Source organism: Scatophagus argus, chromosome 24, assembly GCF_020382885.2.
Source record: "Scatophagus argus isolate fScaArg1 chromosome 24, fScaArg1.pri, whole genome shotgun sequence".
In the NCBI taxonomy this organism is placed as follows: Eukaryota; Metazoa; Chordata; class Actinopteri; family Scatophagidae; genus Scatophagus; species Scatophagus argus.
Genome location: NC_058516.1, coordinates 4,477,058 through 4,499,335, shown reverse-complemented (window position 1 = coordinate 4,499,335; position 22,278 = coordinate 4,477,058). Strand labels below are relative to the sequence as shown.

At 55.3% G+C, this 22,278-nt stretch overlaps 1 long non-coding RNA gene and 1 other non-coding gene across 2 annotated transcripts; both read left to right on the top strand.

The window, feature by feature from the left end:
* Positions 1-18,882: 18,882 nt before the first annotated feature.
* On the top strand, positions 18,883-20,546 carry LOC124055781. Its single transcript, XR_006842793.1, has 3 exons — positions 18,883-19,442; positions 19,580-19,654; positions 19,754-20,546. It is a non-coding gene; the product is annotated as an uncharacterized LOC124055781 (long non-coding RNA).
* Positions 20,547-20,830: 284 nt separating this feature from the next.
* trnag-gcc lies at positions 20,831-20,901 on the top strand. The gene has a single exon. It is a non-coding gene; the product is annotated as a tRNA-Gly (tRNA).
* The last annotated feature ends 1,377 nt before the right edge of the window (positions 20,902-22,278 follow it).

The window sequence follows — 22,278 nt, the reverse complement described above, 5'->3', positions numbered from 1 at the left end:
AGCTCAGCCTTTTCTTCAGCAGCTTTCACGCCACCGGGTCTGCGCCTCTGCTCCGTGTCTCTTCAGGACTTTGCTCTCTTCCCCATCAGGCTTGAACAACTGCAGGTGGACACAGAGGCCACCATGGGACACAGAAGACCCAGAGAGGTGTGGAAGCGGATGACAGGCAGCAGGGTGACTGGTGTTGGAGACTCTCCATCCGCTGCACAGGGAGGACTTCATTTTGCAGCTGAGCTCAGCCTTTTCTTCAGCAGCTTTCACGCCACCCGGTCTGCGCCTCTGCTCCGTGTCTCTTCAGGACTCTGCTCTCTTCCCCATCAGGCTTGAACAACTGCAGGTGGACACAGAGGCCGCGATGGGACACAGCAGACCCAGAGAGGTGTGGAAGCGGATGACAGGCAGCAGGGTGACTGGTGTTGGAGACTCTCCATCCGCTGCACAGGGAGGACTTCATTTTGCAGCTGAGCTCAGCCTTTTCTTCAGCAGCTTTCACGCCACCGGGTCTGCGCCTCTGCTCCGTGTCTCTTCAGGACTCTGCTCTCTTCCCCATCAGGCTTGAACAACTGCAGGTGGACACAGAGGCCACCATGGGACACAGAAGACCCAGAGAGGTGTGGAAGCGGATGACTGGCAGCAGGGTGACTGGTGTTGGAGACTCTCCATCCGCTGCACAGGGAGGACTTCATTTTGCAGCTGAGCTCAGCCTTTTCTTCAGCAGCTTTCACGCCACCCGGTCTGCGCCTCTGCTCCGTGTCTCTTCAGGACTCTGCTCTCTTCCCCATCAGGCTTGAACAACTGCAGGTGGACACAGAGGCCACCATGGGACACAGAAGACCCAGAGAGGTGTGGAAGCGGATGACTGGCGTGTCAGGCAACAGGGTGACTGGCGTTGGAGACTCTCCATCCGCTGCACAGGGAGGACTTCATTTTGCAGCTGAGCTCAGCCTTTTCTTCAGCAGCTTTCACGCCACCCTCTCTGCCCTGTGCTCAGACAGTGTGGGTCTGATCGGTCTGCGCCTCTGCTCCGTGTCTCTTCAGGACTCTGCTCTCTTCCCCATCAGGCTTGAACAACTGCAGGTGGACACAGAGGCCACCATGGGACACAGAAGACCCAGAGAGGTGTGGAAGCGGATGACAGGCAGCAGGGTGACTGGTGTTGGAGACTCTCCATCCGCTGCACAGGGAGGACTTCATTTTGCAGCTGAGCTCAGCCTTTTCTTCAGCAGCTTTCACGCCACCCTCTCTGCCCTGTGCTCAGACAGTGTGGGTCTGATCGGTCTGCGCCTCTGCTCCGTGTCTCTTCAGGACTCTGCTCTCTTCCCCATCAGGCTTGAACAACTGCAGGTGGACACAGAGGCCACCATGGGACACAGAAGACCCAGAGAGGTGTGGAAGCGGATGACAGGCAGCAGGGTGACTGGTGTTGGAGACTCTCCATCCGCTGCACAGGGAGGACTTCATTTTGCAGCTGAGCTCAGCCTTTTCTTCAGCAGCTTTCACGCCACCCTCTCTGCCCTGTGCTCAGACAGTGTGGGTCTGATCGGTCTGCGCCTCTGCTCCGTGTCTCTTCAGGACTCTGCTCTCTTCCCCATCAGGCTTGAACAACTGCAGGTGGACACAGAGGCCGCGAAGGGACACAGAAGACCCAGAGAGGTGTGGAAGCGGATGACAGGCAGCAGGGTGACTGGTGTTGGAGACTCTCCATCCGCTGCACAGGGAGGACTTCATTTTGCAGCTGAGCTCAGCCTTTTCTTCAGCAGCTTTCACGCCACCGGGTCTGCGCCTCTGCTCCGTGTCTCTTCAGGACTCTGCTCTCTTCCCCATCAGGCTTGAACAACTGCAGGTGGACACAGAGGCCACCATGGGACACAGAAGACCCAGAGAGGTGTGGAAGCGGATGACTGGCGTGACAGGCAGCAGGGTGACTGGTGTTGGAGACTCTCCATCCGCTGCACAGGGAGGACTTCATTTTGCAGCTGAGCTCAGCCTTTTCTTCAGCAGCTTTCACGCCACCGGGTCTGCGCCTCTGCTCCGTGTCTCTTCAGGACTTTGCTCTCTTCCCCATCAGGCTTGAACAACTGCAGGTGGACACAGAGGCCACCATGGGACACAGAAGACCCAGAGAGGTGTGGAAGCGGATGACTGGCGTGACAGGCAGCAGGGTGACTGGTGTTGGAGACTCTCCATCCGCTGCACAGGGAGGACTTCATTTTGCAGCTGAGCTCAGCCTTTTCTTCAGCAGCTTTCACGCCACCCGGTCTGCGCCTCTGCTCCGTGTCTCTTCAGGACTCTGCTCTCTTCCCCATCAGGCTTGAACAACTGCAGGTGGACACAGAGGCCACCATGGGACACAGAAGACCCAGAGAGGTGTGGAAGCGGATGACAGGCAGCAGGGTGACTGGTGTTGGAGACTCTCCATCCGCTGCACAGGGAGGACTTCATTTTGCAGCTGAGCTCAGCCTTTTCTTCAGCAGCTTTCACGCCACCGGGTCTGCGCCTCTGCTCCGTGTCTCTTCAGGACTTTGCTCTCTTCCCCATCAGGCTTGAACAACTGCAGGTGGACACAGAGGCCACGATGGGACACAGAAGACCCAGAGAGGTGTGGAAGCGGATGACTGGCGTGACAGGCAGCAGGGTGACTGGTGTTGGAGACTCTCCATCCGCTGCACAGGGAGGACTTCATTTTGCAGCTGAGCTCAGCCTTTTCTTCAGCAGCTTTCACGCCACCGGGTCTGCGCCTCTGCTCCGTGTCTCTTCAGGACTTTGCTCTCTTCCCCATCAGGCTTGAACAACTGCAGGTGGACACAGAGGCCACCATGGGACACAGAAGACCCAGAGAGGTGTGGAAGCGGATGACTGGCGTGACAGGCAGCAGGGTGACTGGTGTTGGAGACTCTCCATCCGCTGCACAGGGAGGACTTCATTTTGCAGCTGAGCTCAGCCTTTTCTTCAGCAGCTTTCACGCCACCCGGTCTGCGCCTCTGCTCCGTGTCTCTTCAGGACTCTGCTCTCTTCCCCATCAGGCTTGAACAACTGCAGGTGGACACAGAGGCCGCGATGGGACACAGCAGACCCAGAGAGGTGTGGAAGCGGATGACAGGCAGCAGGGTGACTGGTGTTGGAGACTCTCCATCCGCTGCACAGGGAGGACTTCATTTTGCAGCTGAGCTCAGCCTTTTCTTCAGCAGCTTTCACGCCACCCGGTCTGCGCCTCTGCTCCGTGTCTCTTCAGGACTCTGCTCTCTTCCCCATCAGGCTTGAACAACTGCAGGTGGACACAGAGGCCACCATGGGACACAGAAGACCCAGAGAGGTGTGGAAGCGGATGACTGGCGTGTCAGGCAGCAGGGTGACTGGTGTTGGAGACTCTCCATCCGCTGCACAGGGAGGACTTCATTTTGCAGCTGAGCTCAGCCTTTTCTTCAGCAGCTTTCACGCCACCCTCTCTGCCCTGTGCTCAGACAGTGTGGGTCTGATCGGTCTGCGCCTCTGCTCCGTGTCTCTTCAGGACTCTGCTCTCTTCCCCATCAGGCTTGAACAACTGCAGGTGGACACAGAGGCCGCCATGGGACACAGAAGACCCAGAGAGGTGTGGAAGCGGATGACAGGCAGCAGGGTGACTGGTGTTGGAGACTCTCCATCCGCTGCACAGGGAGGACTTCATTTTGCAGCTGAGCTCAGCCTTTTCTTCAGCAGCTTTCACGCCACCCTCTCTGCCCTGTGCTCAGACAGTGTGGGTCTGATCGGTCTGCGCCTCTGCTCCGTGTCTCTTCAGGACTCTGCTCTCTTCCCCATCAGGCTTGAACAACTGCAGGTGGACACAGAGGCCGCGATGGGACACAGCAGACCCAGAGAGGTGTGGAAGCGGATGACAGGCAGCAGGGTGACTGGTGTTGGAGACTCTCCATCCGCTGCACAGGGAGGACTTCATTTTGCAGCTGAGCTCAGCCTTTTCTTCAGCAGCTTTCACGCCACCCGGTCTGCGCCTCTGCTCCGTGTCTCTTCAGGACTCTGCTCTCTTCCCCATCAGGCTTGAACAACTGCAGGTGGACACAGAGGCCACCATGGGACACAGAAGACCCAGAGAGGTGTGGAAGCGGATGACTGACAGGCAGCAGGGTGACTGGTGTTGGAGACTCTCCATCCGCTGCACAGGGAGGACTTCATTTTGCAGCTGAGCTCAGCCTTTTCTTCAGCAGCTTTCACGCCACCCGGTCTGCGCCTCTGCTCCGTGTCTCTTCAGGACTCTGCTCTCTTCCCCATCAGGCTTGAACAACTGCAGGTGGACACAGAGGCCACCATGGGACACAGAAGACCCAGAGAGGTGTGGAAGCGGATGACTGGCGTGACAGGCAGCAGGGTGACTGGTGTTGGAGACTCTCCATCCGCTGCACAGGGAGGACTTCATTTTGCAGCTGAGCTCAGCCTTTTCTTCAGCAGCTTTCACGCCACCCGGTCTGCGCCTCTGCTCCGTGTCTCTTCAGGACTCTGCTCTCTTCCCCATCAGGCTTGAACAACTGCAGGTGGACACAGAGGCCACCATGGGACACAGAAGACCCAGAGAGGTGTGGAAGCGGATGACAGGCAGCAGGGTGACTGGTGTTGGAGACTCTCCATCCGCTGCACAGGGAGGACTTCATTTTGCAGCTGAGCTCAGCCTTTTCTTCAGCAGCTTTCACGCCACCCGGTCTGCGCCTCTGCTCCGTGTCTCTTCAGGACTCTGCTCTCTTCCCCATCAGGCTTGAACAACTGCAGGTGGACACAGAGGCCACCATGGGACACAGAAGACCCAGAGAGGTGTGGAAGCGGATGACTGGCGTGACAGGCAACAGGGTGACTGGCGTTGGAGACTCTCCATCCGCTGCACAGGGAGGACTTCATTTTGCAGCTGAGCTCAGCCTTTTCTTCAGCAGCTTTCACGCCACCCTCTCTGCCCTGTGCTCAGACAGTGTGGGTCTGATCGGTCTGCGCCTCTGCTCCGTGTCTCTTCAGGACTCTGCTCTCTTCCCCATCAGGCTTGAACAACTGCAGGTGGACACAGAGGCCGCGAAGGGACACAGAAGACCCAGAGAGGTGTGGAAGCGGATGACTGGCGTGACAGGCAGCAGGGTGACTGGTGTTGGAGACTCTCCATCCGCTGCACAGGGAGGACTTCATTTTGCAGCTGAGCTCAGCCTTTTCTTCAGCAGCTTTCACGCCACCCGGTCTGCGCCTCTGCTCCGTGTCTCTTCAGGACTCTGCTCTCTTCCCCATCAGGCTTGAACAACTGCAGGTGGACACAGAGGCCGCGATGGGACACAGAAGACCCAGAGAGGTGTGGAAGCGGATGACAGGCAGCAGGGTGACTGGTGTTGGAGACTCTCCATCCGCTGCACAGGGAGGACTTCATTTTGCAGCTGAGCTCAGCCTTTTCTTCAGCAGCTTTCACGCCACCCTCTCTGCCCTGTGCTCAGACAGTGTGGGTCTGATCGGTCTGCGCCTCTGCTCCGTGTCTCTTCAGGACTCTGCTCTCTTCCCCATCAGGCTTGAACAACTGCAGGTGGACACAGAGGCCACCATGGGACACAGAAGACCCAGAGAGGTGTGGAAGCGGATGACTGGCGTGACAGGCAGCAGGGTGACTGGTGTTGGAGACTCTCCATCCGCTGCACAGGGAGGACTTCATTTTGCAGCTGAGCTCAGCCTTTTCTTCAGCAGCTTTCACGCCACCCGGTCTGCGCCTCTGCTCCGTGTCTCTTCAGGACTCTGCTCTCTTCCCCATCAGGCTTGAACAACTGCAGGTGGACACAGAGGCCACCATGGGACACAGAAGACCCAGAGAGGTGTGGAAGCGGATGACTGGCAGCAGGGTGACTGGTGTTGGAGACTCTCCATCCGCTGCACAGGGAGGACTTCATTTTGCAGCTGAGCTCAGCCTTTTCTTCAGCAGCTTTCACGCCACCCGGTCTGCGCCTCTGCTCCGTGTCTCTTCAGGACTCTGCTCTCTTCCCCATCAGGCTTGAACAACTGCAGGTGGACACAGAGGCCGCGATGGGACACAGCAGACCCAGAGAGGTGTGGAAGCGGATGACAGGCAGCAGGGTGACTGGTGTTGGAGACTCTCCATCCGCTGCACAGGGAGGACTTCATTTTGCAGCTGAGCTCAGCCTTTTCTTCAGCAGCTTTCACGCCACCCGGTCTGCGCCTCTGCTCCGTGTCTCTTCAGGACTCTGCTCTCTTCCCCATCAGGCTTGAACAACTGCAGGTGGACACAGAGGCCGCCATGGGACACAGAAGACCCAGAGAGGTGTGGAAGCGGATGACAGGCAGCAGGGTGACTGGTGTTGGAGACTCTCCATCCGCTGCACAGGGAGGACTTCATTTTGCAGCTGAGCTCAGCCTTTTCTTCAGCAGCTTTCACGCCACCCGGTCTGCGCCTCTGCTCCGTGTCTCTTCAGGACTCTGCTCTCTTCCCCATCAGGCTTGAACAACTGCAGGTGGACACAGAGGCCACCATGGGACACAGAAGACCCAGAGAGGTGTGGAAGCGGATGACAGGCAGCAGGGTGACTGGTGTTGGAGACTCTCCATCCGCTGCACAGGGAGGACTTCATTTTGCAGCTGAGCTCAGCCTTTTCTTCAGCAGCTTTCACGCCACCCTCTCTGCCCTGTGCTCAGACAGTGTGGGTCTGATCGGTCTGCGCCTCTGCTCCGTGTCTCTTCAGGACTCTGCTCTCTTCCCCATCAGGCTTGAACAACTGCAGGTGGACACAGAGGCCACCATGGGACACAGAAGACCCAGAGAGGTGTGGAAGCGGATGACTGGCGTGACAGGCAGCAGGGTGACTGGTGTTGGAGACTCTCCATCCGCTGCACAGGGAGGACTTCATTTTGCAGCTGAGCTCAGCCTTTTCTTCAGCAGCTTTCACGCCACCCGGTCTGCGCCTCTGCTCCGTGTCTCTTCAGGACTCTGCTCTCTTCCCCATCAGGCTTGAACAACTGCAGGTGGACACAGAGGCCACCATGGGACACAGAAGACCCAGAGAGGTGTGGAAGCGGATGACAGGCAGCAGGGTGACTGGTGTTGGAGACTCTCCATCCGCTGCACAGGGAGGACTTCATTTTGCAGCTGAGCTCAGCCTTTTCTTCAGCAGCTTTCACGCCACCCTCTCTGCCCTGTGCTCAGACAGTGTGGGTCTGATCGGTCTGCGCCTCTGCTCCGTGTCTCTTCAGGACTCTGCTCTCTTCCCCATCAGGCTTGAACAACTGCAGGTGGACACAGAGGCCACCATGGGACACAGAAGACCCAGAGAGGTGTGGAAGCGGATGACAGGCAGCAGGGTGACTGGTGTTGGAGACTCTCCATCCGCTGCACAGGGAGGACTTCATTTTGCAGCTGAGCTCAGCCTTTTCTTCAGCAGCTTTCACGCCACCCGGTCTGCGCCTCTGCTCCGTGTCTCTTCAGGACTCTGCTCTCTTCCCCATCAGGCTTGAACAACTGCAGGTGGACACAGAGGCCACCATGGGACACAGAAGACCCAGAGAGGTGTGGAAGCGGATGACTGGCGTGTCAGGCAGCAGGGTGACTGGTGTTGGAGACTCTCCATCCGCTGCACAGGGAGGACTTCATTTTGCAGCTGAGCTCAGCCTTTTCTTCAGCAGCTTTCACGCCACCCGGTCTGCGCCTCTGCTCCGTGTCTCTTCAGGACTCTGCTCTCTTCCCCATCAGGCTTGAACAACTGCAGGTGGACACAGAGGCCACCATGGGACACAGAAGACCCAGAGAGGTGTGGAAGCGGATGACTGGCGTGTCAGGCAGCAGGGTGACTGGTGTTGGAGACTCTCCATCCGCTGCACAGGGAGGACTTCATTTTGCAGCTGAGCTCAGCCTTTTCTTCAGCAGCTTTCACGCCACCCGGTCTGCGCCTCTGCTCCGTGTCTCTTCAGGACTCTGCTCTCTTCCCCATCAGGCTTGAACAACTGCAGGTGGACACAGAGGCCACCATGGGACACAGAAGACCCAGAGAGGTGTGGAAGCGGATGACAGGCAGCAGGGTGACTGGTGTTGGAGACTCTCCATCCGCTGCACAGGGAGGACTTCATTTTGCAGCTGAGCTCAGCCTTTTCTTCAGCAGCTTTCACGCCACCCTCTCTGCCCTGTGCTCAGACAGTGTGGGTCTGATCGGTCTGCGCCTCTGCTCCGGGTCTCTTCAGGACTCTGCTCTCTTCCCCATCAGGCTTGAACAACTGCAGGTGGACACAGAGGCCACCATGGGACACAGAAGACCCAGAGAGGTGTGGAAGCGGATGACTGGCGTGACAGGCAACAGGGTGACTGGCGTTGGAGACTCTCCATCCGCTGCACAGGGAGGACTTCATTTTGCAGCTGAGCTCAGCCTTTTCTTCAGCAGCTTTCACGCCACCCGGTCTGCGCCTCTGCTCCGTGTCTCTTCAGGACTCTGCTCTCTTCCCCATCAGGCTTGAACAACTGCAGGTGGACACAGAGGCCACCATGGGACACAGAAGACCCAGAGAGGTGTGGAAGCGGATGACAGGCAGCAGGGTGACTGGTGTTGGAGACTCTCCATCCGCTGCACAGGGAGGACTTCATTTTGCAGCTGAGCTCAGCCTTTTCTTCAGCAGCTTTCACGCCACCCTCTCTGCCCTGTGCTCAGACAGTGTGGGTCTGATCGGTCTGCGCCTCTGCTCCGTGTCTCTTCAGGACTCTGCTCTCTTCCCCATCAGGCTTGAACAACTGCAGGTGGACACAGAGGCCGCGAAGGGACACAGAAGACCCAGAGAGGTGTGGAAGCGGATGACAGGCAGCAGGGTGACTGGTGTTGGAGACTCTCCATCCGCTGCACAGGGAGGACTTCATTTTGCAGCTGAGCTCAGCCTTTTCTTCAGCAGCTTTCACGCCACCGGGTCTGCGCCTCTGCTCCGTGTCTCTTCAGGACTTTGCTCTCTTCCCCATCAGGCTTGAACAACTGCAGGTGGACACAGAGGCCACCATGGGACACAGAAGACCCAGAGAGGTGTGGAAGCGGATGACTGGCGTGACAGGCAGCAGGGTGACTGGTGTTGGAGACTCTCCATCCGCTGCACAGGGAGGACTTCATTTTGCAGCTGAGCTCAGCCTTTTCTTCAGCAGCTTTCACGCCACCCTCTCTGCCCTGTGCTCAGACAGTGTGGGTCTGATCGGTCTGCGCCTCTGCTCCGTGTCTCTTCAGGACTCTGCTCTCTTCCCCATCAGGCTTGAACAACTGCAGGTGGACACAGAGGCCACGATGGGACACAGAAGACCCAGAGAGGTGTGGAAGCGGATGACAGGCAGCAGGGTGACTGGTGTTGGAGACTCTCCATCCGCTGCACAGGGAGGACTTCATTTTGCAGCTGAGCTCAGCCTTTTCTTCAGCAGCTTTCACGCCACCCTCTCTGCCCTGTGCTCAGACAGTGTGGGTCTGATCGGTCTGCGCCTCTGCTCCGTGTCTCTTCAGGACTCTGCTCTCTTCCCCATCAGGCTTGAACAACTGCAGGTGGACACAGAGGCCGCGATGGGACACAGAAGACCCAGAGAGGTGTGGAAGCGGATGACTGGCGTGACAGGCAACAGGGTGACTGGCGTTGGAGACTCTCCATCCGCTGCACAGGGAGGACTTCATTTTGCAGCTGAGCTCAGCCTTTTCTTCAGCAGCTTTCACGCCACCGGGTCTGCGCCTCTGCTCCGTGTCTCTTCAGGACTTTGCTCTCTTCCCCATCAGGCTTGAACAACTGCAGGTGGACACAGAGGCCACCATGGGACACAGAAGACCCAGAGAGGTGTGGAAGCGGATGACTGGCGTGACAGGCAACAGGGTGACTGGCGTTGGAGACTCTCCATCCGCTGCACAGGGAGGACTTCATTTTGCAGCTGAGCTCAGCCTTTTCTTCAGCAGCTTTCACGCCACCGGGTCTGCGCCTCTGCTCCGTGTCTCTTCAGGACTTTGCTCTCTTCCCCATCAGGCTTGAACAACTGCAGGTGGACACAGAGGCCACCATGGGACACAGAAGACCCAGAGAGGTGTGGAAGCGGATGACAGGCAGCAGGGTGACTGGTGTTGGAGACTCTCCATCCGCTGCACAGGGAGGACTTCATTTTGCAGCTGAGCTCAGCCTTTTCTTCAGCAGCTTTCACGCCACCCTCTCTGCCCTGTGCTCAGACAGTGTGGGTCTGATCGGTCTGCGCCTCTGCTCCGTGTCTCTTCAGGACTCTGCTCTCTTCCCCATCAGGCTTGAACAACTGCAGGTGGACACAGAGGCCGCCATGGGACACAGAAGACCCAGAGAGGTGTGGAAGCGGATGACTGGCGTGACAGGCAGCAGGGTGACTGGTGTTGGAGACTCTCCATCCGCTGCACAGGGAGGACTTCATTTTGCAGCTGAGCTCAGCCTTTTCTTCAGCAGCTTTCACGCCACCGGGTCTGCGCCTCTGCTCCGTGTCTCTTCAGGACTCTGCTCTCTTCCCCATCAGGCTTGAACAACTGCAGGTGGACACAGAGGCCGCGATGGGACACAGCAGACCCAGAGAGGTGTGGAAGCGGATGACAGGCAGCAGGGTGACTGGTGTTGGAGACTCTCCATCCGCTGCACAGGGAGGACTTCATTTTGCAGCTGAGCTCAGCCTTTTCTTCAGCAGCTTTCACGCCACCCTCTCTGCCCTGTGCTCAGACAGTGTGGGTCTGATCGGTCTGCGCCTCTGCTCCGTGTCTCTTCAGGACTCTGCTCTCTTCCCCATCAGGCTTGAACAACTGCAGGTGGACACAGAGGCCACCATGGGACACAGAAGACCCAGAGAGGTGTGGAAGCGGATGACTGGCGTGTCAGGCAGCAGGGTGACTGGTGTTGGAGACTCTCCATCCGCTGCACAGGGAGGACTTCATTTTGCAGCTGAGCTCAGCCTTTTCTTCAGCAGCTTTCACGCCACCGGGTCTGCGCCTCTGCTCCGTGTCTCTTCAGGACTTTGCTCTCTTCCCCATCAGGCTTGAACAACTGCAGGTGGACACAGAGGCCACCATGGGACACAGAAGACCCAGAGAGGTGTGGAAGCGGATGACAGGCAGCAGGGTGACTGGTGTTGGAGACTCTCCATCCGCTGCACAGGGAGGACTTCATTTTGCAGCTGAGCTCAGCCTTTTCTTCAGCAGCTTTCACGCCACCGGGTCTGCGCCTCTGCTCCGTGTCTCTTCAGGACTTTGCTCTTTTCCCCATCAGGCTTGAACAACTGCAGGTGGACACAGAGGCCACCATGGGACACAGAAGACCCAGAGAGGTGTGGAAGCGGATGACAGGCAGCAGGGTGACTGGTGTTGGAGACTCTCCATCCGCTGCACAGGGAGGACTTCATTTTGCAGCTGAGCTCAGCCTTTTCTTCAGCAGCTTTCACGCCACCGGGTCTGCGCCTCTGCTCCGTGTCTCTTCAGGACTTTGCTCTCTTCCCCATCAGGCTTGAACAACTGCAGGTGGACACAGAGGCCACCATGGGACACAGAAGACCCAGAGAAGTGTGGAAGCGGATGACTGGCGTGTCAGGCAGCAGGGTGACTGGTGTTGGAGACTCTCCATCCGCTGCACAGGGAGGACTTCATTTTGCAGCTGAGCTCAGCCTTTTCTTCAGCAGCTTTCACGCCACCCGGTCTGCGCCTCTGCTCCGTGTCTCTTCAGGACTCTGCTCTCTTCCCCATCAGGCTTGAACAACTGCAGGTGGACACAGAGGCCGCCATGGGACACAGAAGACCCAGAGAGGTGTGGAAGCGGATGACAGGCAGCAGGGTGACTGGTGTTGGAGACTCTCCATCCGCTGCACAGGGAGGACTTCATTTTGCAGCTGAGCTCAGCCTTTTCTTCAGCAGCTTTCACGCCACCGGGTCTGCGCCTCTGCTCCGTGTCTCTTCAGGACTTTGCTCTCTTCCCCATCAGGCTTGAACAACTGCAGGTGGACACAGAGGCCACCATGGGACACAGAAGACCCAGAGAGGTGTGGAAGCGGATGACTGGCGTGACAGGCAGCAGGGTGACTGGTGTTGGAGACTCTCCATCCGCTGCACAGGGAGGACTTCATTTTGCAGCTGAGCTCAGCCTTTTCTTCAGCAGCTTTCACGCCACCGGGTCTGCGCCTCTGCTCCGTGTCTCTTCAGGACTTTGCTCTCTTCCCCATCAGGCTTGAACAACTGCAGGTGGACACAGAGGCCACCATGGGACACAGAAGACCCAGAGAGGTGTGGAAGCGGATGACAGGCAGCAGGGTGACTGGTGTTGGAGACTCTCCATCCGCTGCACAGGGAGGACTTCATTTTGCAGCTGAGCTCAGCCTTTTCTTCAGCAGCTTTCACGCCACCCTCTCTGCCCTGTGCTCAGACAGTGTGGGTCTGATCGGTCTGCGCCTCTGCTCCGTGTCTCTTCAGGACTCTGCTCTCTTCCCCATCAGGCTTGAACAACTGCAGGTGGACACAGAGGCCACCATGGGACACAGAAGACCCAGAGAGGTGTGGAAGCGGATGACAGGCAGCAGGGTGACTGGTGTTGGAGACTCTCCATCCGCTGCACAGGGAGGACTTCATTTTGCAGCTGAGCTCAGCCTTTTCTTCAGCAGCTTTCACGCCACCGGGTCTGCGCCTCTGCTCCGTGTCTCTTCAGGACTTTGCTCTCTTCCCCATCAGGCTTGAACAACTGCAGGTGGACACAGAGGCCACCATGGGACACAGAAGACCCAGAGAGGTGTGGAAGCGGATGACTGGCGTGACAGGCAGCAGGGTGACTGGTGTTGGAGACTCTCCATCCGCTGCACAGGGAGGACTTCATTTTGCAGCTGAGCTCAGCCTTTTCTTCAGCAGCTTTCACGCCACCCTCTCTGCCCTGTGCTCAGACAGTGTGGGTCTGATCGGTCTGCGCCTCTGCTCCGTGTCTCTTCAGGACTCTGCTCTCTTCCCCATCAGGCTTGAACAACTGCAGGTGGACACAGAGGCCGCGATGGGACACAGAAGACCCAGAGAGGTGTGGAAGCGGATGACAGGCAGCAGGGTGACTGGTGTTGGAGACTCTCCATCCGCTGCACAGGGAGGACTTCATTTTGCAGCTGAGCTCAGCCTTTTCTTCAGCAGCTTTCACGCCACCCTCTCTGCCCTGTGCTCAGACAGTGTGGGTCTGATCGGTCTGCGCCTCTGCTCCGTGTCTCTTCAGGACTCTGCTCTCTTCCCCATCAGGCTTGAACAACTGCAGGTGGACACAGAGGCCGCGATGGGACACAGCAGACCCAGAGAGGTGTGGAAGCGGATGACTGGCGTGACAGGCAACAGGGTGACTGGTGTTGGAGACTCTCCATCCGCTGCACAGGGAGGACTTCATTTTGCAGCTGAGCTCAGCCTTTTCTTCAGCAGCTTTCACGCCACCCGGTCTGCGCCTCTGCTCCGTGTCTCTTCAGGACTCTGCTCTCTTCCCCATCAGGCTTGAACAACTGCAGGTGGACACAGAGGCCACCATGGGACACAGAAGACCCAGAGAGGTGTGGAAGCGGATGACAGGCAGCAGGGTGACTGGTGTTGGAGACTCTCCATCCGCTGCACAGGGAGGACTTCATTTTGCAGCTGAGCTCAGCCTTTTCTTCAGCAGCTTTCACGCCACCCGGTCTGCGCCTCTGCTCCGTGTCTCTTCAGGACTCTGCTCTCTTCCCCATCAGGCTTGAACAACTGCAGGTGGACACAGAGGCCACCATGGGACACAGAAGACCCAGAGAGGTGTGGAAGCGGATGACTGGCAGCAGGGTGACTGGTGTTGGAGACTCTCCATCCGCTGCACAGGGAGGACTTCATTTTGCAGCTGAGCTCAGCCTTTTCTTCAGCAGCTTTCACGCCACCCGGTCTGCGCCTCTGCTCCGTGTCTCTTCAGGACTCTGCTCTCTTCCCCATCAGGCTTGAACAACTGCAGGTGGACACAGAGGCCACCATGGGACACAGAAGACCCAGAGAGGTGTGGAAGCGGATGACTGGCGTGACAGGCAGCAGGGTGACTGGTGTTGGAGACTCTCCATCCGCTGCACAGGGAGGACTTCATTTTGCAGCTGAGCTCAGCCTTTTCTTCAGCAGCTTTCACGCCACCCTCTCTGCCCTGTGCTCAGACAGTGTGGGTCTGATCGGTCTGCGCCTCTGCTCCGTGTCTCTTCAGGACTCTGCTCTCTTCCCCATCAGGCTTGAACAACTGCAGGTGGACACAGAGGCCACCATGGGACACAGAAGACCCAGAGAGGTGTGGTAGCGGATGACTGGCGTGACAGGCAGCAGGGTGACTGGTGTTGGAGACTCTCCATCCGCTGCACAGGGAGGACTTCATTTTGCAGCTGAGCTCAGCCTTTTCTTCAGCAGCTTTCACGCCACCGGGTCTGCGCCTCTGCTCCGTGTCTCTTCAGGACTCTGCTCTCTTCCCCATCAGGCTTGAACAACTGCAGGTGGACACAGAGGCCACCATGGGACACAGAAGACCCAGAGAGGTGTGGAAGCGGATGACAGGCAGCAGGGTGACTGGTGTTGGAGACTCTCCATCCGCTGCACAGGGAGGACTTCATTTTGCAGCTGAGCTCAGCCTTTTCTTCAGCAGCTTTCACGCCACCCTCTCTGCCCTGTGCTCAGACAGTGTGGGTCTGATCGGTCTGCGCCTCTGCTCCGTGTCTCTTCAGGACTCTGCTCTCTTCCCCATCAGGCTTGAACAACTGCAGGTGGACACAGAGGCCACCATGGGACACAGAAGACCCAGAGAGGTGTGGAAGCGGATGACTGGCGTGTCAGGCAGCAGGGTGACTGGTGTTGGAGACTCTCCATCCGCTGCACAGGGAGGACTTCATTTTGCAGCTGAGCTCAGCCTTTTCTTCAGCAGCTTTCACGCCAACGGGTCTGCGCCTCTGCTCCGTGTCTCGTCAGGACTTTGCTCTCTTCCCCATCAGGCTTGAACAACTGCAGGTGGACACAGAGGCCACCATGGGACACAGAAGACCCAGAGAGGTGTGGAAGCGGATGACAGGCAGCAGGGTGACTGGTGTTGGAGACTCTCCATCCGCTGCACAGGGAGGACTTCATTTTGCAGCTGAGCTCAGCCTTTTCTTCAGCAGCTTTCACGCCACCCGGTCTGCGCCTCTGCTCCGTGTCTCTTCAGGACTTTGCTCTTTTCCCCATCAGGCTTGAACAACTGCAGGTGGACACAGAGGCCACCATGGGACACAGAAGACCCAGAGAGGTGTGGAAGCGGATGACTGGCGTGACAGGCAGCAGGGTGACTGGTGTTGGAGACTCTCCATCCGCTGCACAGGGAGGACTTCATTTTGCAGCTGAGCTCAGCCTTTTCTTCAGCAGCTTTCACGCCACCCTCTCTGCCCTGTGCTCAGACAGTGTGGGTCTGATCGGTCTGCGCCTCTGCTCCGTGTCTCTTCAGGACTTTGCTCTTTTCCCCATCAGGCTTGAACAACTGCAGGTGGACACAGAGGCCACCATGGGACACAGAAGACCCAGAGAGGTGTGGAAGCGGATGACTGGCGTGACAGGCAGCAGGGTGACTGGTGTTGGAGACTCTCCATCCGCTGCACAGGGAGGACTTCATTTTGCAGCTGAGCTCAGCCTTTTCTTCAGCAGCTTTCACGCCACCGGGTCTGCGCCTCTGCTCCGTGTCTCTTCAGGACTTTGCTCTTTTCCCCATCAGGCTTGAACAACTGCAGGTGGACACAGAGGCCACCATGGGACACAGAAGACCCAGAGAGGTGTGGAAGCGGATGACAGGCAGCAGGGTGACTGGCGTTGGAGACTCTCCATCCGCTGCACAGGGAGGACTTCATTTTGCAGCTGAGCTCAGCCTTTTCTTCAGCAGCTTTCACGCCACCCTCTCTGCCCTGTGCTCAGACAGTGTGGGTCTGATCGGTCTGCGCCTCTGCTCCGTGTCTCTTCAGGACTCTGCTCTCTTCCCCATCAGGCTTGAACAACTGCAGGTGGACACAGAGGCCACCATGGGACACAGAAGACCCAGAGAGGTGTGGAAGCGGATGACTGGCGTGTCAGGCAGCAGGGTGACTGGTGTTGGAGACTCTCCATCCGCTGCACAGGGAGGACTTCATTTTGCAGCTGAGCTCAGCCTTTTCTTCAGCAGCTTTCACGCCACCCGGTCTGCGCCTCTGCTCCGTGTCTCTTCAGGACTCTGCTCTCTTCCCCATCAGGCTTGAACAACTGCAGGTGGACACAGAGGCCACCATGGGACACAGAAGACCCAGAGAGGTGTGGAAGCGGATGACAGGCAGCAGGGTGACTGGTGTTGGAGACTCTCCATCCGCTGCACAGGGAGGACTTCATTTTGCAGCTGAGCTCAGCCTTTTCTTCAGCAGCTTTCACGCCACCCGGTCTGCGCCTCTGCTCCGTGTCTCTTCAGGACTCTGCTCTCTTCCCCATCAGGCTTGAACAACTGCAGGTGGACACAGAGGCCACCATGGGACACAGAAGACCCAGAGAGGTGTGGAAGCGGATGACTGGCGTGACAGGCAACAGGGTGACTGGTGTTGGAGACTCTCCATCCGCTGCACAGGGAGGACTTCATTTTGCAGCTGAGCTCAGCCTTTTCTTCAGCAGCTTTCACGCCACCCTCTCTGCCCTGTGCTCAGACAGTGTGGGTCTGATCGGTCTGCGCCTCTGCTCCGTGTCTCTTCAGGACTCTGCTCTCTTCCCCATCAGGCTTGAACAACTGCAGGTGGACACAGAGGCCGCGATGGGACACTTCAGACCCAGAGAGGTGTGGAAGCGGATGACAGGCAGCAGGGTGACTGGTGTTGGAGACTCTCCATCCGCTGCACAGGGAGGACTTCATTTTGCAGCTGAGCTCAGCCTTTTCTTCAGCAGCTTTCACGCCACCCGGTCTGCGCCTCTGCTCCGTGTCTCTTCAGGACTCTGCTCTCTTCCCCATCAGGCTTGAACAACTGCAGGTGGACACAGAGGCCACCATGGGACACAGAAGACCCAGAGAGGTGTGGAAGCGGATGACAGGCAGCAGGGTGACTGGTGTTGGAGACTCTCCATCCGCTGCACAGGGAGGACTTCATTTTGCAGCTGAGCTCAGCCTTTTCTTCAACAGCTTTCACGCCACCCTCTCTGCCCTGTGCTCAGACAGTGTGGGTCTGATCGGTCTGCGCTTCTGCTCCGTGTCTCTTCAGGACTCTGCTCTCTTCCCCATCAGGCTTGAACAACTGCAGGTGGACACAGAGGCCACCATGGGACACAGAAGACCCAGAGAGGTGTGGAAGCGGTTGACTGGCGTGACAGGCAACAGGGTGACTGGTGTTGGAGACTCTCCATCCGCTGCACAGGGAGGACTTCATTTTGCAGCTGAGCTCAGCCTTTTCTTCAGCAGCTTTCACGCCACCCTCTCTGCCCTGTGCTCAGACAGTGTGGGTCTGATCGGTCTGCGCCTCTGCTCCGGGTCTCTTCAGGACTCTGCTCTCTTCCCCATCAGGCTTGAACAACTGCAGGTGGACACAGAGGCCACCATGGGACACAGAAGACCCAGAGAGGTGTGGAAGCGGATGACTGGCGTGTCAGGCAGCAGGGTGACTGGTGTTGGAGACTCTCCATCCGCTGCACAGGGAGGACTTCATTTTGCAGCTGAGCTCAGCCTTTTCTTCAGCAGCTTTCACGCCACCCGGTCTGCGCCTCTGCTCCGTGTCTCTTCAGGACTCTGCTCTCTTCCCCATCAGGCTTGAACAACTGCAGGTGGACACAGAGGCCACCATGGGACACAGAAGACCCAGAGAGGTGTGGAAGCGGATGACTGGCGTGACAGGAAGCAGGGTGACTGGTGTTGGAGACTCTCCATCCGCTGCACAGGGAGGACTTCATTTTGCAGCTGAGCTCAGCCTTTTCTTCAGCAGCTTTCACGCCACCCTCTCTGCCCTGTGCTCAGACAGTGTGGGTCTGATCGGTCTGCGCCTCTGCTCCGTGTCTCTTCAGGACTCTGCTCTCTTCCCCATCAGGCTTGAACAACTGCAGGTGGACACAGAGGCCACCATGGGACACAGAAGACCCAGAGAGGTGTGGAAGCGGATGACTGGCGTGACAGGCAGCAGGGTGACTGGTGTTGGAGACTCTCCATCCGCTGCACAGGGAGGACTTCATTTTGCAGCTGAGCTCAGCCTTTTCTTCAGCAGCTTTCACGCCACCCGGTCTGCGCCTCTGCTCCGTGTCTCTTCAGGACTCTGCTCTCTTCCCCATCAGGCTTGAACAACTGCAGGTGGACACAGAGGCCGCGATGGGACACAGCAGACCCAGAGAGGTGTGGAAGCGGATGACAGGCAGCAGGGTGACTGGTGTTGGAGACTCTCCATCCGCTGCACAGGGAGGACTTCATTTTGCAGCTGAGCTCAGCCTTTTCTTCAGCAGCTTTCACGCCACCCTCTCTGCCCTGTGCTCAGACAGTGTGGGTCTGATCGGTCTGCGCCTCTGCTCCGTGTCTCTTCAGGACTCTGCTCTCTTCCCCATCAGGCTTGAACAACTGCAGGTGGACACAGAGGCCACCATGGGACACAGAAGACCCAGAGAGGTGTGGAAGCGGATGACAGGCAGCAGGGTGACTGGTGTTGGAGACTCTCCATCCGCTGCACAGGGAGGACTTCATTTTGCAGCTGAGCTCAGCCTTTTCTTCAGCAGCTTTCACGCCACCCTCTCTGCCCTGTGCTCAGACAGTGTGGGTCTGATCGGTCTGCGCCTCTGCTCCGTGTCTCTTCTGGACTCTGCTCTCTTCCCCATCAGGCTTGAACAACTGCAGGTGGACACAGAGGCCACCATGGGACACAGAAGACCCAGAGAGGTGTGGAAGCGGATGACAGGCAGCAGGGTGACTGGTGTTGGAGACTCTCCATCCGCTGCACAGGGAGGACTTCATTTTGCAGCTGAGCTCAGCCTTTTCTTCAGCAGCTTTCACGCCACCCTCTCTGCCCTGTGCTCAGACAGTGTGGGTCTGATCGGTCTGCGCCTCTGCTCACATTCTGTTTGAGTCTGACCCCCTTCCCCATCAGCATCCTTTCTGTCCCCCTTTCCCTCTGTCTTCTCCTTGCCCTAAAGCCATCCCTACTTTTTTTCCTCTCCTCTACTGTTCATCACACTCAGGACCCAGAGACACCCCATCAATCTTCCCCCACTCTCCCCCCATCACCTTTCCCCACCCTCACCAGAACTCTTTTTTGGTCAGAATTGCATTGCACTTTTGCATACACAGTGGTCATGTTCTTTTGCCTTCTCTTGCAGTGAATCTATTCCGTCTTTACCATAATTATGCAGTTGTACTCTTCACGTAGTGCTCACGTGTTCTCCAGCACACCAGCTTTTCCCCTCAGTGAAGATTGATTGTGGTGAGGTTCTCTCTGCGGTGATGAACTGGGATTCTGACTGGTGTACTGCAATCCCTGATCCCAGGTATGTTTGTTAGAGGGACTGATCAAAACTTCAGTAATTACTTTTCAGTTATGTTGTGATCAGAGACAGTTTCAAATCCATCCATTTGTGTTGTCATTGGCTCCAAACGATTGTGCTTTGTCCTACTTTCTCATAAGGTGGCTCAGAGTCTTCTCTCCATGATAGCCAGCGTCAGCATTCCAGATGTTCTTTATGTTGCAACGGTGTGTCAGGTGAGTTTTTTCATATAAAAAAGTCACATTAATGTCCATGAGCTTCATCAGTGCGCCTCAGCTGTTGAATCACAGACTGTTCATTCATTTTCCACACAGTTTATCAAGGATTGTGAACATAAGACAAATCATTGAGTCCATCCTGACCAGCTGCATCACCCTACGGTATGGCAGCTCTATCGTCATGGACTGCAAACGCCTGCAGAGTGGTGAAGACTGCGTCGAAGATCACCGGGTCTCCTGTGTACTCTCTGCAGAGCATCTACCAGCGCAAAGTCCACAGGAGAGCTGCCTTCATCACGACGGACCCCCCCCCACCGAACAAGGTCTGTTCTCTCCTTCTCTCAGGCCGACGGTACAGGAGTGTGAAATGCAGGACCACCAGAGTCAGGAACTCTTTCTTTCTCTCCGCCATCAGAGTCCTCAACAGCTGACAGGCGTTTGCAACAATGGACTGTTACAATGTCTGAGTCTGTACCCTTGCACATACTGACTGTTTACATCCAGTAACACAATAACTGCAATACTGCATGTTGCACAACAGTGGTTGTCACTCATGCACATTTATGTATATAGCTTTACTTTTACCTTACTTATTCAGAGTTTATATTTTATGCTTACTTTTCTTCTCAAATTGATTATTTTGTTAAATTATTCTGTTTTTTTTAGTATACCTTAAGCTTTTAGTGGCATGCAGTGTGGACAGCAAAGTAGGAATTTCATTTTATAGGGAAGCCTGTTTCCTTACTGTGCATATGACAATAAACGTTTTGAATCTTGACTCTTGAAGTCAAACAGCAACAGTGCATTCTAGTGGCCAAAAATATATTACATTTGTAGTGGTTTTGCACTGTCATAGGAAATGAATGGAATTCGGTTTGGGGATGCTATAATGCTAGAAATGTGTTTGTAATTTTTTTTCATTGGGCTTATTCCAACTTTAATAACAAGTGTCCTGTTGGCAATCCAACAGGACACAGGAAGTCTTTTTGACTGAATGGTGAAAACTGCACATGCCTGCTCCTCATTACATCTGTGAAAGGGCCCCACTCTATAATATCTCACAGAAGGAACTTTTTAGAGAAGGGATACAGGGAAAACAGTCAAACCAATGTTATAGTGTCTGAAAGTTATATTATCTTTGTGAGTTGAATGATCCAGCTTAAGCCCATATGAGCATTGGTGGTTCAGTGGTAGAATTCTCGCCTGCCACGCGGGAGGCCCGGGTTCGATTCCCGGCCAATGCAGTGCAGTTTTCTGAAACTGTACATTACTTTTAGCAGGTACTGGGACTATGAGCATCACCCTCTTTGTTGCAGCTGCAGAAGCTGTATGTAACTGCTATAAATATTACTTATTTTGTCTTTTTTTTTAACACTGTTTATTCTTATGCATATTTTATTTCTTCATTTAACACCTCAGCCAAGAGGAAATACTTGTTGTTTTTTGCTGAGTAACGGACTTATTTTTGATGTGGCACTCAAAGAAAAGGAAGTTGATGAAGTGTTTTTGTCAAGATGGACTCATTTCTTCAGGGGTGCAGCTGGTGAGATGCTTTGGTTTTCCTGTGCTGTGCTGTGCATGTGTCTGCATGTGTGAAACAGGTTTAATTGTGAGTTGTATATGTATATTCACACTTTAATGGTGGTGGTAGTGGTGGCAATAAGATCATCGGTAACTAAGAACTGCAGTCCTGTGGTCCGTGCCTACCTGACAAGGCTGATGCTGTAAAAGTTATGAAAACAATAAGTTGTAAATAATATTAGTTCTACTCAACTACACAATGAATGTCAACTAAACATTTAGCTGATGTAAAGTAAGCTAGATGGATTTATTGTTGCCTTAATTTTTGCAGCATGACATTGGCATATCGCATGTATTGTAAGTAGAAATTCTGCATTACTTATTAGGGCTAATTTTGAATATCAAAACTGAATTTGAATTCAGCAATAACGCACATGTAAACTATGTTCGTGACAATATTCCAAATTTGAAATGGCATTTGGAAATTTAATAAATTTTGTCTATTTGGGTAATATCGCCTGAAATAAAAGATAAAAACAATTGTACTGACCAACCCTTCTCCACAGAGTTGCACCACCACCGTGTGGCCCTCCAGGTGGAGCATCACTTTAAGAGACGAGAGGCTGGCCAGTGTTTTGCTTCTTTGACAGTTCACATCATTGACGTCAGTCTTAAATGTCAGTGACCGCTGAGCTCATTAGTGATCACTGCACCTTGTAGTGTTTTGCTACTTTGCTTTTTGTTTCTTTCCCTGTGGGTTTAGGCTCATATTCCTGTAAAACACCTGACTGTGCAATGTTATATTCACCTATCAGAAACTTTGGCCTCACAAATAAAATTGAACCTATGACACAGTTTAGGTTGTAAAAATTGGACATTTTATTAATAAAATATTTATTTGTTGCATCAAATTCCATTTATTATCACATGTCTCACTTAACTGCAGAAAATCTACAAAATCTTTGAGAGCTTGGATGGATTTCTTCATCACTTGCTTATTATGAGATTGTTTTGTTGTGATTGCTTTGTATTTGCTGTAGCCTGAAGTTATATAGGTTCATTTTCCCCTGTAGAATTAAATCAATTTCTTCAAGAGAAAA